The 16,124-nt window shown below is 46.6% G+C and overlaps 1 non-coding gene across 1 annotated transcript; it reads right to left on the reverse strand.

Moving 5' to 3' along the window:
• Window positions 1-1,284: 1,284 nt before the first annotated feature.
• Window positions 1,285-1,387, reverse strand: LOC119921732. The gene has a single exon (XR_005448586.1). It is a non-coding gene; the product is annotated as a U6 spliceosomal RNA (small nuclear RNA).
• Between the last annotated feature and the right edge of the window lie 14,737 nt (window positions 1,388-16,124).

Below are 16,124 nucleotides of genomic sequence, written 5' to 3' on the forward strand. Positions count from 1 at the left end.
GCGGCTTAGTAGAAAGAGCTTGGGTTTGGGAGTCAGATATACTGGGTTCTAATCCCGGCTCCACCATTTATCAGCTGTGTGACTTTGGGCACGTCACTTAACTTCTCTGTGCCTCCGTTATCTCATCTGTGAATTGGGGCGTAAGACTGTGAGCCCCACGTGGGACAACCTGATTACTTATCTCCCCCAGCCCTTAGAGCAATGCTTGGCATATAGTATGTGCTTAACACGTACCATTATCGTTATTATTATTACCATTATCATCACCATCATTATTCTCTGTGGCTCAGTTACCTCATCTGTAAAATGGGGTTTAAGACTGTGAGCCCCAGGTGGGACAACCTGATTACCTTGTATCTACCCCAGCACTCAGAACAGTGTTTGGCACATAGTAAGCAATTAACAAATACCATAATCATAATGGGGGCAAATCCAAGTGCAAAGGTGATGCAGAAAGGAGTGAGAGAAGAGGAAATGGGGGCTTAGTCAGGAAAGATTTCTAGGAGATGTGCCTTCAGTAAGACAGAGAGGGGGTAGGTCAGATGGGAAGGGGGAGGGAGTTGCTGGCAAGAGAGAGGGCTTGGTTAATTTACTCATTCATTCAATCATTCATTCAATCAATCGTGTTTATTGAGCGCTTACTGCGTGCAAAGTACTGAACTAAACTCTTCGGACAATATAGCAATAAACAAACACATTCTCTGACTACAACTAGCTTTACGGTCTAGAGGGGAAGAAAGACATTAATTATCAATAATTATTTATTTCTTTATGCATCAATAAATAAAATTACAGATTATATATATATATATATGAGTGCTATGGGGCTGGGAGGGGGTGAATAAAGGGAGAAAGTCAGGGCGATGCAGAAGGGAGCGGGCGAAGAGGAAAAGAGGGCTTAGTGAGGAAAGGCCTCTTGGAGGAGATGGGCCTTCAATAAGGCTTTGATGGTGTGGGGAGTAATAGGTGAGAAGGACAAGCTTCCTTTCTTCGCCCCACAAATCCTCCACCTTGTGACTTTTGGGGGCCCAGCTGGGCTGAAAAAGGAGAAGGGAAATGTTTCTCTAGTTGTCACACCGCAGTAGAGGCATTCATTCATTCAATCGTATTTATTGAGCGCTTACTGTGTGCAGAGCACTGTACTAAGCTCTTGGGAAGTAATAATAATAATAATAATGGCATTTGGTAAGCGCTTACTATGTGCAAAGTGCTGTTCTAAGCGCTGGGCACTGTTCTAAGCGCTGGATCGGCAACACATAGAGACGGTCCCTATCCAACAGCGGGCTTGCAGTCTAGAACCTCACGAATTTGCGTGTCATCCTTCCACAGGGGCCATGCTAATCTTCTCTGTATCATTCCAATTTTAGTATATGTGCTGCCGAAAGACAAGAAATAATAAGATCGCATTTTTTCGCATAGCACGTTTACATTTCCAAAGCACTTTCACGTCAGTGATCTTATTTCAGCCTCACAAGAGACGGGAGTCAGAAGGACCTGGGTTCTAATGCTTACTCTGCCTCTTGTCTCCTGTGGGTCCTTCGACAAGTCACTTCACTTCTCACTGCCTCAGTTACCTCGTCTGTAAAAATGGGGATTAAGAATGTGAGCCCCACATGAGACAGGGACTTGTTCCATCCTGATTATCTTATATCTACCCAAGCACTAAGTATATTCCTTGAAACATAGTAAGCAATTAACTGATACCATCATCATCATCATTATCATCTGGAAAATGGAGATTAAGACTGTGAGTTTATATGGGGCATGGACTCTGTCCAACCTGATTAGCTTGTATCTCCCCTAGCATCAGAAATGTGTCCGGTACCTAGTAAGTTCTTAACAATACCACAAAAAAGAAAAGAATGGCCACAGTGGTCAGGGAAGTGTGTGGAAGATGGGAGGTAAGTGAAGGGCAAGGAGAGAGCGAAGGGACGGAGGGAGATCAGTGCAGGGCTAGGAAACATCTCAGGGGCTGCTGGCAGGGCAGATAGAGAGAGGACTTTTATCCTGGACGAATGGATGCCCCCGCAGGACCCTCCCCAGGGCGGCCTTCATGTCCCGGTTCCTCAGGCTGTTAGATGAGGGGGTTCAGGGCGGGGTCACCCTGGTGCTGAACATGGAAACCTGGAGGTCCAGGTTTGAGGCGGAGTCTTACACGGGCTTGAGGTAGGCAATGGTGGCCATAGACATTAAGATGGTGACGACTATGAGGTGAGGCAGGCAAGTGGAGAAGGCTTTGGTCCAGCCCTTGGAAGACAGCATCCAAAGCACGGCCCGGAAGATGCGCGCGTACAAGACAACAATGGAGACTAAAGAGATGAAACTAAAATTGGCACCAACGGCGACACTGGTATTTGTGACAACGTGCGTCCCAGAACCAGAGACCTTCAGCAGGGAGTGGACATCACAGAAGAACTACTGGACCTCGTGGAGTCCGCAGAAGCCTATGGAGAACGTCCCTGATGTGTACATTGCCCTATTCAGCCCCGCGCTGAGCCATGAGATTGCAGCTGGTTTTACGCATGCCACTTGGTCGGCTATTACCTCATAGCGCAGGGGGAGGCAGATGGCCACGTAGCTGTCATAGGACATCGCCGTGAGGACAAGCAGCTCTGAGCCGGCAAACAGGACCATCAGAAAAACCTGAACCACAAAGCCCCAATAACAAATCGAACGTTGGTTTGTCAGAGAATTGTTGATGGACTGGGGGACGGTGACAGAGATGAGGCAGAGGTCTAGGACGAACAGGTGTCTGAGGAAGAAGTACCTGGGAGTGTGGAGGCGCCGGTAGAGGGTGGTGACGGTGACGATGAGGGGATTCCTCATCTCGGCCGCCAAGTAGACCAGGAGAAACAGTGCGGCGTGGACAAGCTGAAGGTCCCGGAACTCCGAGAATCCCAGGAGCAGGAATTCTGTCACAACTGTGACACTGGCCATTTTCTTGGAGAATCTGCAGGTTGTCTGAAGAGGCACAGAGAGGGGATTAATTTCCTCAAAGAACTCTGAAAGATCTCTACTATGAAATGGGGATTTGGGACTTTCTCATGATAATGATGATATTTGTTAAGCACTTACTTTGTGCTGAGCACTATTCTAAGCATTGCGGTAGTTACAAGGTAATCAAGTTGTCCCACGTGGGGCTCACAGTTTTAATCCCCAATTTACAGATGAGGCAACTGAGGCCCAGAGAAATGAAGTGACTTGCCCAAGGTAACACAGCAAGCAAATGGCGGAGCAGGATTAGAACCCACCTCCTCTGACTCACAGGCCCATGCCATTTCCACTAAGCCACGCTGTTTTTCTATGTGGAACATGGACAGCGTCCAACCCAATTTGCTTTCGTCTACTCCAGAGCTCAGTACGGTTCCTGGCACATAGGAAGCACCTAGCAAATAACACAATTATTAATATTATTATTATAACAAGCAGCATGAGGAACCTGGCAAGAGGTGTTTTCTCATCGCAATCACCCGCCTCAGCCCCAACCAGACTCAGACTCACCGGAGCCGTTCAGTAACGAAGACAGTGACTGCAGAAGTCTGGGTGCTCAGTCTCTGTCCTCTTTCCCTCTTGAGCATTTGTAGCAGTGATGGGAAAGGCTCTGTGACATAATCGGGACTCAGTGGTCCTCTGATGACCTCAGTGTCCCCTCAAAGAAAGCATCCACTGTTTCCGGATGATGGTTGTGGGGAGGGGGTCCCCAGGGAGGACCAGCCCTGGGCTCGGCCCGAGAGACCTCGTTACCTGGGAGACCCCGTACCCCATCGGTGACATCATTCCCGAAGTTCAGCAGGGCTCAGACTGTGCCACTAATGACAACTATGGTATTTGTTGGGCTCTTACTGTGTGTCGGGCATTGTTCTAAGCTCTGGGGTGGGTACAATAATAATAATAATGACATTTGTTAAGCGCTTACTATGTGCCCGGCTCTGTACTAAGCACTCAGGCTCAGTCCCTGTCCCACATGGGGCTCACAGGTTCAATCCCCATTTTATAAATTTTGCAAGTTCTCTAAATGGTAGGGGATTCCTAACGGCAATTTTCCAAGACCACTGCATTTCCCTCTCTACTCCCGGGAACACGATGCCACTTGTGAGGCGGAGGAATGGGAATAGAGGACTTGAAACAAAGGACATTTGTGAACTGAAACTAAAGTTACAACACATAAAGTCACTGAGAGAGGAATTTGTACCGGACAGGGGACCAGCCAATCAATTAATCAAGCATTCGTATTTATTGAGCGCTTACTAAGTGCAGAGCACTGTACTAAGCGCTTGGGAAGTACAAGTTGGCAACATATAGAGACAGTCCCTACCCAACAGTGTGCTTACAGTCTAGAAGGGGTAGACAGAGAACAAAACCAAACATATTAACAAAACAAAATACATAGAACAGATTTGTAAAGTAAAATAAATAAATAGAGTAATAAATATGTACAAACATATATATATATATATATATATATATATATATATATATATATATATATACAGGTGCTGTAGGGAAGGGAATGAGGTAAGATGGGGGGATGGAGAGGGGGCGAGGGGGAGAGGAAGGAGGGGGCTCAGTCTGGGAAAACCTCCTGGAGGACGTGAGCTCTCAGTAGGGCCTTCAAGGGAGGTAGAAAGCTAGCTTGGCGGATGGGCAGAGGGAGGGCATTCCAGGCCAGGGGGATGAAGTGGGCCGGGGGCCGACGGCGGGACAGGCGAGAACGAGGCACGTTGAGGAGATTAGCGGCAGAGGAGCGGAGGTTGCGGGATCCCTGGGCTGTAGAAGGAAAGAAGGGAGGTGAGGTAGGAGGGGGCGAGGTGATGGAGAACCTTGAAGCTGAGAGTGAGGAGTTTCTGCCTGATGCGCAGATTGATTGGTAGCCACTAGAGATTTTTGAGGAGGGGAGTAACATGCCCAGAGCGTTTCTGGACAAAGACAATCCGGGCAGCGGCGTGAAGTATGGATTGAAGTGAGGATAGACACGAGGATGGGAGATCAGAGAGGAGGCTGGTGCAGTAGTCATGACGGGATAGGATGGGAGCTTGAACGAGCAGGGTAGCAGTTTGGATGGAGAGGAAAGGGCGGATCTTGGCAAACCAACTGGAAATAGCGCAGCCTAGCTGTTAGAACACAGACTTGCAACCCTGAGGACGTAATCCCCTCTTGTCCCCTTTTCTCCTGCATCACTTTGAGCAAGTCACATATCTTCTATGTGCCTCCGTTTCTTCATCTGTAAAATTGGGATGAAATCCTATTCCCTCCTACTTATTATAATAATAATTATAGTATTTGTGAAACATTTACTTTGTGTCAAGCACTGTTTTAAGCACTGGGGTAGATAACAAGTTGATCAAGTCAGACAAGGTCTCTGTCCCATTTGGGGTTCACCGTCCAAGTTGGAGGGAGAACGGGTACTGAGTCCCCATTTTGCAATTGAAGAAACATAGGCACAGGGAAGTGAGGTCACTTGCCTAGGTCACACAGCAAGCAAGTGGCATAACTGGGATTCGAACCCAGGTCCTCTGACTTTCCAGGCCCATTACTTTTCCACGAGGCTATTTGTACTGTGAGCCTTTTGTGGGACAGAGACTGTGGGACACGGACTGTGTCCAACCCGATTACCTTATATCTACTCCGGTGCCTAGTACAATGTTTGGCACACAGTAAGCTCTTAATAAATACTGTTTTTAGTTATAGTAATAGTAGTAGTATTGAAACGGGGCTGTCCGGTATAAAACTACAGCTGACCACCCGAGTCAGAGAGAAGGCTGGAATCCAGGAGGGGAGTTGAGCCGGGAGGGGAGAGGGAAACGTGGTCATCAGGGAAGGTACCACATGGACCCCGCTGCTACCGGAAGGATCCCGTCCTCAGAGCGCCAGAGATGCCCGCCATAGACGCCCGGGACTCCGTTCCCGAGAGGCCCGCCCGCCCGCCCGCCATCACACCGCGTGGCCCCCGCTGCTCCCGGAAGGCTCCTCTCCTCCGAGCGCCGCCATAGACGCCCTCTGCTTCCACCCTCACCCACTTAAGCGACCTTCCTTATAGTGCCCCCCAACCCCCCTTCCCAGTCCGGTCCTGACTGATTCCCTCCTCCCCCCATCACCCCGGGAAAAAGGCCCTTGTTATCACCAAGTTACATTAACGACAACCTCATTCGCACCTACTCAGCCAGGATGTCCCGCCATCGACCCCCGGCCCACTTCCTCCCCCGGGCCTGGAATGCTCTCCCTCTGGCCATTCGCCAAGCTAGCTCTCTTCCTCCCTTCAAGACCCTACTGAGAGCTCATCTCCTCCAGGAGGCCTTCCCAGACTGAGCCCCTTCCTTCCTCTCCCCCTCGTCCCCCTCTTCAACCCCCGCATCTTACCTCCTTCCCTTCCCCACAGCACCTGTATATATGTATATATGATTGTACATATTTATTACTCTATTTATTTATTTATTTTACTTGTACCTATATATTCTATTTATTTTATTTTGTTAGTATGTTTGGTTTTGTTCTCTGTCTCCCCCTTCTTGACTGTGAGCCCACTGATGAGTAGGGACTGTCCCTATATGTTGCCAGCTTGTACTTCCCAAGCGCTTAGTACAGTGCTCTGCGCACAGTAAGGGCTCAATAAATACGATTGATTGATTGATTGATTGAAGGTAGAAAATGAATGAGTCCGGAGCATTGATCTTAGAAATTCTTGATGAATCTGTTCCCTGCTGCTACCCACTGCTGCTGGCAAGGGCCCCTGGGCTAGGAGACATTCCGGGGGGCTGATGTCAGAGAAAAGAGAGGCGGCTTTTGTTCTGAAGGAATGGACGCCCCCCAAAAAGCATCGCCAGGGCACTCTTCATTTCCCGGTTCCTCAGGCTGTAGATGAGTGGGTTCAAGGTGGGGGGCACCACGGAATAGAACATGGACACCAGCACGTCCAGAGCTAAGGAGAAGTCTGACATGGGCTTGAGCTAGGAGATGGCTGCTGTACAGAGGAAGATGGTGACCACGACAAGGTGGGGCAGACAGGAGGAGACGGCTTTTGCTCGGCTCTAGGCGGCCGGCATCCTCAGCAGGACCCGGAAGATGCATGCGTATGAGACCACGATGGAGACGAAAGAGATGTAACCAAAAGTAGTACCAATGGTGGTACTGGTATCAACGACAACGTGCGTCCCAGAACCAGAGAACTTCAGGAGGGAGTGAACATCATAGAAGAATTTCTGGACCTCGTGGAGTCCGCAGAAGCTTACGGAGAATGTCCCGGCTGTGTACATTGCTTCAAATAGCATCCCAGTGAACCAGGAGGCAGCCGCTGCTCTAGTCGCTTGGAAGAATACAGAACGACAGAGTTGGTAGACTTATATATTAGTGTCTATTTCCCCTTCTAGACTGTAAGGTCATTATGAGGAGGGAGTGTTTCTACCAACTCGGTTGTATTGTGTTCATTCGATCGTATTTATTGAGGACTTACTGTATGTAAAGCACTGTACTAAGCGCTTGGGAGAGCACAATATAACAGTAACGAGCTTAAGTACTTATTACAGTGCTCTGCATAGAGTAAACTCTCAATAAATACTACTCATGATGATGATTATACTCTACCAAGCTCTTAGTTCAGTGCTCTACACAGAGTAAGCACTCAATAAATATTATTGATGATGATGTTTCCACTCTCCCAAGTTCTTAGTACAGGGCTCTGCACACAGTAAGCGCTCAATAGATACCATTGATGATGACGATTGTACTCTACCAAGCTCTTACTACAGTGCTCCGCACATTAATGGGCGCTCAAGATATTGCATTAATTGATTGGCAGATACAATCTCTGTCCAAAAGGAGAGTTATCTTTGGACCATCTCACACCTCAAATTCTCTCCTACCCTCATTCACCAACTACTTTGTTAAGGAATCTGAAATCATCCGGCGGGGTCTCCCCTAAACTCACACCCCGTCCCCTTTCCACCTCAATTACCTTCCCTCCCTACAGCCGATTTCCCAGGCATTTCTTGGGCGTGATTTTTTTAATGACATTTGTAAAGCACTCACTATGTGCCGGGTTCTTTACTAAGCGCTGGGGTAAGTACCAGCTAATCAAGTTGGATATAATCCATGTCCCACTTGGGGTTCCCAGTTTTAATCCCCATTTGACGGATGAAGTAACTGAGGCCCAGATAAGTGAAGTGACTTTCCCAGGGTCACACAACAGACAAGTGGCGAGGCTGGAATTAGAACCCAGGTCTTCCTGACTCCCAGGCCTGGAGTCTTTGCATGTAATTTCCCATCTGCTCCCCAAATCTTCACCCAACTTGTAATGGGAAAAAATGATTGTCACGAGCTTGCATTTGCCCCCTTCTCTCTAAACCGATTCAGCTATAGGTCTGCTTGATCGTTTCTGGTTACCATGACAATCCAGTTCGCAACACATCTTCACTTTGTTCTTTAGGTCTTCCGAAAGGGATAGCTGAAAACAAGATGAAACTACTCATTTAGTGAGGTTGGGTGGGGTTTAAGCACCTCGAGAACAAAGTAGATACGCCCATCCCATGGGATGTTCCTGCCCTTCCTGATGTATTTATCCTGCATCGTGCTTTGATTAAATTAGGTGCTGTACTGTATAAAAGAACCTCTGGTTTACTCAGAATCGAGCTGGCCTTGAGTACCAAGGGAATCTTTGCTGCTTAACCGCCTCTCCCAACTAGTGCTAGAAGTAGAACTAGTAGTAAATTGTTATTATTATTATTATTATGGTATTTGTGAAGCGCTTACTATTTGCTAAGCACTGTTCTAATCGCTGAGGGAGATACCAGTAATCAGGTTATCCCACGTGGGTCTCACAGTCTTAATCCCTATTTCACAGATGAGGTAGCTGAGGCACAGAGAAGTGAAGTGTGAAGTGTGACCTTTAACACAGCAGACAGGTGGCGGAGGCGGGATTAAAGCCCATGTCCTCTGACTCCCAAGCCCGGGCTATTGCCATTATTACAGTTCTCTGCACACAGTAATCGCTTAATAAATACGATTGAAAGAATGAATTAGGCACGCTGATTATCGTCCTTAACATATCCTCTCAAAAACAATGCAGAATACGTGAAATTTTTCTTCGACAGTATCCAATCTTCTCATCTTTTGAGAACACGTGTTCCCAAACTTTCTTCCATCCCTAACTGCCTTCGTTAACTCCTCGCTCTTTTGTTTTTTTTTTTTTAATGGAATGTGTTAAGCGTTTACTATGTGCCAGTCACTGTACTAAGGATTCCTTCAAATACTGCTACTAGAGAAGCAGCTTGGCCTAGTGGATAGAGCCCAGGCCCGGGAGTCAGAGGGACTTGAGTTGTAATCTTAACTCTGCCACTCACCTGCTCTGAAACCTTGGGCATGTCGGTTCACTTCTCTATGCCTCAGTTACCTCATATATAAAATGGGGGTTAAAGCTCCTTGTGGGACATTGCCTCTGTCCGACCTGATTAGTTTATATCTACTACAGTGTCTGACAGATAGTAAGCGCTTAACAAATACTATTAAAAATTCTCACCCCTCCCTTATGTTAATTTTAATTTTATTACTATTATTACCAACTTTGCTGTATTGTACTCTCCCAAGCGCTTAGTACAGTGCTCTGCACTCAGTAAATTCTATTGATTGATTGATTATTAATATTTATTTTAATGTCTATCTCTCCCCAATAGAATGTAAGCTCCATGGCTGTAGGCTCATGTCTAGCAACTAGATTTTACTCTAAACGTAATGCTCTCCACACAGTAAGCGCTCAATAAATATCACTGATTGATTCAGTGATTGGACAGAGATGGTGTATTTTGACTCTTCTTGTACTCCCCCAAGAGCTAAATACAGAGCTCTGAACACATTAGGTTGTCAGTAAATCTTACCAACTGATTCTGAAATATTTTTTTCCCAATCTTTCCTCCTGTCTCCCTGACTCAGACCCTTTTCTTAGCTGCACAAGGCTCATCAGGTTGGCTATTGCCTGGTCTCTGTCTTCATCACCAATGGTATTTATTGAGCAATTTCTGTGTGCAGAGCACTGAACTAAGTGCTTGAGAGAGTACAGTGAAACATGGTTGGTAGACACTATTCCTGCCCACAATGAACTTACCGTCTAGAGAGGGACACAAACATTGATACAAATAATTCATAATATATAATTTATAGGTCTGTACGTAAGTGCTGTAGGGCTGAGGAGGGGGGTGAATATCAAATGTTTAAAGGTCATAGATATTAATGATCTTATCAGTATGTGACTTGATTCCCTTCTAATTCCCTTCCTCTTTCTCCAATGAAGTTCTGTAGGAAACCTCACTATGCCTCCGTCTCGTCTATGTCGCCACCCACCCCTTGCCCACGACCTACCTCTGGCCTGGAACTCTCTCCCTCCTCAAATCTGAAAGACAATGGCTCTCCCCCTTCAAAGCCTTATCGAAGGCCCATCTCCTCCAAGAGGGCTTCCTTGATTAAGCCCCCCTTTACTCTTCTCCCACTCCCTTCTGCATCACCCTGACTTGCTCCCTTAGTTCTTCCCCCTTCCAACACTTAGGTTCATAACTGTAATTTATGTATTTATATTGATGTCTGTCTCCTCCTTCCCCGCAGACTGTAAACTCGTCGTAGACAAGGAATGTGTCTGTTTATTGCCGTATTGTACTCTCCCCAGTGCTTAGTAGAGTGCTCTGCGCACAGTAAGTGCTCAAAAAATACAATTGAATGAATGAATGAAAGAAACTGTGTCATCTTGTTCCTGCCATACTCTTCTGATTCGATTTCAGTATTGTTCTATCCGGTTTACTGCAGTGTTGCTTCACTTAATAATAATTACATTATTTGTGAAGCGCTAACTCTGTTCCAAGCGCTGTCCTAAACGCTGCGATGGAGGCCTGATAATCAGGTCAGGTCCGGTCCCTGTCCAACACAGGACTCAAAGGGAGAACAGGTATTGAATCCCCATTTTACCAATGAGGAAACTGAGTGTAGTGATTTGCCCAGGGTCACATAGCTGAGAGGTGGCTGAGCTGGGATTAGAACCCAGGTCCTCTGTCTTCCATCCTGTGCCCTGTCTACTAGGCCATGCTGTCCAGAAAAGTTAAACCATACAGCAGGTGGAGTTAATAATAATAATTGTGGTATTTGTTAAGCACTTACTATGTGCCAAGCACTGTTCTAAGTACAGTGTTCTGCACATAGTAAGTGTTCAATAAATACTATTAATGATGAAGCAAGATCATCAGATCCTACATGGGGCCCCCAGTATAAGTAGGAGGGAGAACAGGGATTGAATCCCCACTGTGCAGATGAAGGAACTGAGGAACAGAGAGGTGAGGTGACGATGATGATAGTACGTGTTCAGCGCTTACTATATGCCAGGCACTATTCTAAGCGCTGGGGTAGATAAAAGGCGATGCTGTTGTCCCACGTGGGCTCACAGTGTTAATCCCCACTTTACAGATGAGGTAATTGAGGCACAGAGAAGTTAAGCGACTTGCCCAAAGTCACACAGCTGACAAGTTACGGAGTTGACATTAGAACTCACGACCTCTGACTCCCAAGCCCGGACTCTTTCCACTGAGCCGCGCTGCTTCTGCTTCTCTACTTGCCCAATGTCGCACAGTGTATAAGTGGGGTTGACAGTCGGGCGAATGTCAAATGGCCAAAGGTCACAGATTCAAGTGCACAGACAACGTGAAAGGGAAAGGCAGAAGGGGAAAAGAGGGCTTTAATTGGGGAAGGCCTCGCGGAGGAGATGTGACCTTGATAATGCTTTGACTGTGGAGAGACTGGTGGTCTGGCCTGTATGGAAGGGGCGGGAGAGTTCTAGGCTAGGGGGAGGACCGGGGAACGAGGTTGGCAGCGAGACAAACGAGATCGGAGCCCTGTGAGTAAACTGACGCTAGAGGAGCAGAATGTGCGGGCTGGGCCGGAGTAAATGATCAGATAGGTGAGGTAGAAGGGAGGGAGTTGAATGAGTACTTTAAGCATCGTGGCTCAACAGAGAAGCAGCATGGCTCAGTGGAAAGAGCCCGGGCCTTGGAGTCAGAGGTCGTGGGTTCTAATGCCGACTCTATAACCTGTCACCTGTTTGACTTGGGCAAGTCACTTAACTTATCTATGCCTCAATTACCTTATTTGTAAAATGGGGATGAAGTTTGTGAGCCTTACGTGGGAAAACCTGATGACCTTGTATCTCTCCTAGAGCTTAGAACAGTGCTTGGAACATAGTAAGCGTTTAACATATATACTACTACTACTGCTACTACTACTACTACTACTACTACTACTACTACTACTACCAATAATAATGATAAACCGATGGTGAGGAGTTCCTGAAAGATGCGAAGGTGGATAGGTAACCACTTCAGGTTCTTGAGGAGTGGGAAAACATGAACTGAACGTTTTTGTTGAAACGAACAGAAAGCGCTGGTTAATTGGTTGATCCCCAGAACTCTCCATTACCACACACGCACAGACACTCACACACATTTCTAACTTTGCCCCTTTTTCCTCTCCTTCCCTCCTGCACCGAAACTCACCTATTCGGTCTCAAGGCTGGGATTAGGCCGTCTCTTGTCCGTGAGTGGGGCTTGATGGAGATCTCTGGGAAAAATGAAGGCTCGAAAGTATCCCGGCCCCCTCTGAGACTGTTCGGGACCGCTCCCCCCACCCCCCGCAAATATTTTCGCTCATAAAAAGAAGCTGCTACCCCTTGGTGTCTTGAGCAGGAGACACATTTAGGGTTCTGAGAGAAGCCAAGCTTTCACCGGCTGGATCCTGTGCAGCAATCAATGACCCCCACTCCCCATGAATTAATTGGGAGTTTCCCAGTGGGAATTCCCTCTGCGTCCTGCTCAGGGAACATAATTAGGCAGAAGTAGCATGGCCTAGTGGATATAGAACAGGCCTGGGAGCCAGAGGTACCTGGGTTGTCATCCCGACTCTGCCATCTGCCTGCTGTGTGACCTGGGGAAAGTCATTTGAATTCTCCGTGCCTCAGTTCTCTCATCCGTGAATCGCGGATTAAGACTTTGAGTCCTATGCAAGGCAGGGGCTGTATCCAACCGGATTATTATGTGTTTACTCCAGCGTTTAGAACAGAGTCTGGCACAAAGTAACTACTTAACAAATACCATTTATTATTATCATCATCAATAATAATAATAATGACATTTATTAAGCGCTTACTATATGCAAAGCACTGTTCTAAGCACTGGGAAAGTTACAAGGTGATCAGGTTGTCCGACGGGGGCCCCACAGACAATCTGCAATTTACAGATGAGGTAACCGAGGCACAGATAAGTTAAATGACTTGCCCAGAGTCACATAGCTGACAACTGGTGGCTGACAATAGCACTGAGCCACGTTGCTTCTCTGATAGTGGAAGTATTTGTTAAAAGCTTCCTCTGTGCTAGTGACTGTTAAATTGTCACAGAATGTATCAGTTACATTGCTAAATTGTACACTCTCAAGCGCTTAGTACAGTGCTCTGAAAACTGTAAGCACTCAATAAATTCGATGGACTGTTCTGAACACTGTTCTAAACATTTCCCCATTTTATAGATCAGGGAAATGAGGTAGAGCGAAGTTGTATGACCTGCCCAGGTTCACATAGCAGGGATTAGAACCCAGGTCCTTTCACTCCAAGGTCCATGCTCTAGCCACTAAGCCACGCTGCCGCCATGCTTTATGCCACGAAGCCAAAGATCAGTAGACCGTTGTCAGAGTAGCATTTCTGGAGCTACTGTGAATTTGTTGCTCTCACATTACTCAGACATTTTCAGTATTTCTTCCTACCCATTGCACCCCACAAAGCACCCCATGTGGTAGCTGTACAGAAGGTACCTGTCTTCTGTAGAGAAGTAGTGTGGCTTTCAAAGAGCACGGGCTTGGGAGTCAGAGATCATGGGTTCTAATCCTGACTCCACCATTTGTCAGCTGTGTGACTTTGGGCGAGTCAGTTAACTTCTCTGTGACCCAGTTACCTTATATGTAAAATGGGGATTAAGACTGTGAGCCCCACGTGACACAACTTGATTACCTTGTATCTATCCCAGTGCTAAGAACGGTACTTGGTACATAGTAAGCGCTTAACAAATTCCATTATTATTATTATTATTATTATTATTATTATTAAAGAGGGTGCCTGTGCCATCTTATCTGTGTCACTCTGAGGCAACCAGAGAAGCAGCATGGCAGAGCACAGAAGAACAGAATTGGTAGAAATGTTTCCTGTCCACAATCAATCAAGGTATTGATTGAGCACTTACTGTTTGCAGAGTACTGTATTAAGCGCTTGGGAGAGTCCAATAAAACAGAGTTGGTAGACCTATTGCCTGCCCACAGTGAGTTTACAGTCTTGAAGAGGAAACAGGCATTAAAATTGTCACACAATCAATGGTATTTACTGAGTGTTTACTGTGTGAAGAGTACTGTGTTAAGCACTCGGGACAGTCCACTAGAACAGAGTTGTAAGTTGCCCACAATGAGCTTAGAGTCTAGAGGGTCTATTGGAAAGGAACAATTCCGCAGACGGACACAATCCCTGCCTTCCAGGAGCTGACAGTCTAGTGTCAATTACACAGGTCTTTAGGGAGAGATTCAAGGGATTTTGTTTTTCATCTCTCCCTCTTCCATTTGCTTCCTGGTCTGAAACCCTCTGAACCATTAATGGAGGTGAGAGGAAATCAATCAATCAATCAATCGTATTTATTGAGCGCTTACTATGTGCAGACCACTGTACTAAGCGCTTGGGAAGTACAAGTTGGCGACATATAGAGACAGTCCCTACCCAACAGTGGGCTCACAGTCTAGAAGAAGGAAGAAGGCCCGCTAGCATTGTTGGGAGTGAGTGACCAGTCTGTCTAAGACTGAAAGCTGGTGATGGGCAGGGAACGTGTCTTCTAATTCTGTTGTATCGTAGTCTCGCGAGTTCTAAATACTGCATTCTGCACACATTCATTCCTTTCTTCTTTCATTCAATCAATCAATTTATTATTGAGTGCAGAATACTGAACTAGGCACTTGGAAAGTGCAATACAGCAATAAAGAGAGAGAATCCCTGCGCACAGCGGGCTTACAGTTTAGATGGGGAGATAGACATTATTATGAATGAATAAATTACAAATATCAACATAGATTACAGATATTTAATTGCAAGAACTTGGTGAATACCATTGATGGATTGATTGAAGAGGGGGAAATACGGAAAGTAAGCGCTCAATAAATACCACCGATGGATTGGCTGCAAGTAGAGAAGATGGTCAAGGAATATGAACCATAAACAACCCAGGATTCAGCCTATCCTGATGCTTGGAGACACCAAGGTCCAGGTTTCATCCGATGGATTAATACATGTACGTCCTATGATTGGAATGAGGCCTGATTCTGTAGGCTGTTACCTTAGAGATCAGTGGCCTGGTCTCCTGAGATCCTCCTGGTCTGAAAGCCCAGGTTTTAGAGAATCCCAGTCCAGACCGGGCACGGAGCCAATCTCCTAGGCACCGCGAAATACGGCAGCTATGGGAGGAACAAGGTGATAGCTTTATAGGGGAGAGACGGTATGGTTCTGAACCACTTTTCCACCTTGAAGTGGGAGGCAAGGGAACGAACTGGGAGATATTTTCTTTCTGACACTTTTCTCAGGCAGCTGCGACCCCAGCGAGGCGGAGAGGAGAGACCCCGCAGCTAGAAACCACAGAACCCTCAGGTTAATCAGGCACCTTGAGGGAGACGGGAAAGTGTGGGGTCTGAGAAGCAGCGTCTGTCAACTGTGTAACCTTAGGCAAGTCGCTCATGGTGGGTGGGCAGAAAATGTGTCTATTTTTATCAAGTACGCTCCCAAGTGCTTAGTACAACTCTTTGCTCATGATAAACGCTCATTAAATAATAATATTTATAATAGTGATAACTGGTTTTGTTAAGCGCTTACTATGTGCCAAGCACTGTTCTAAGCACTGGGAGAGATACAAGGCTATCAGGTTGTCCCACGAGGGGCTCACAGTCTTAATCCCCATTATCCAGATGAGGTAACTGAGGCACAGAGAAGTTAAGTGACTTGTCCAAAGTCACACAGCCGACAAGTGGCGGAGCGGGATTAGAACCCATGACCTCTGACTCCCAAGCCCGTGCTCTTTCCACTAAGCCAC

Source organism: Tachyglossus aculeatus, assembly GCF_015852505.1.
Source record: "Tachyglossus aculeatus isolate mTacAcu1 chromosome 12 unlocalized genomic scaffold, mTacAcu1.pri SUPER_6_unloc_4, whole genome shotgun sequence".
NCBI classification, from domain to species: domain Eukaryota; kingdom Metazoa; phylum Chordata; class Mammalia; order Monotremata; family Tachyglossidae; genus Tachyglossus; species Tachyglossus aculeatus.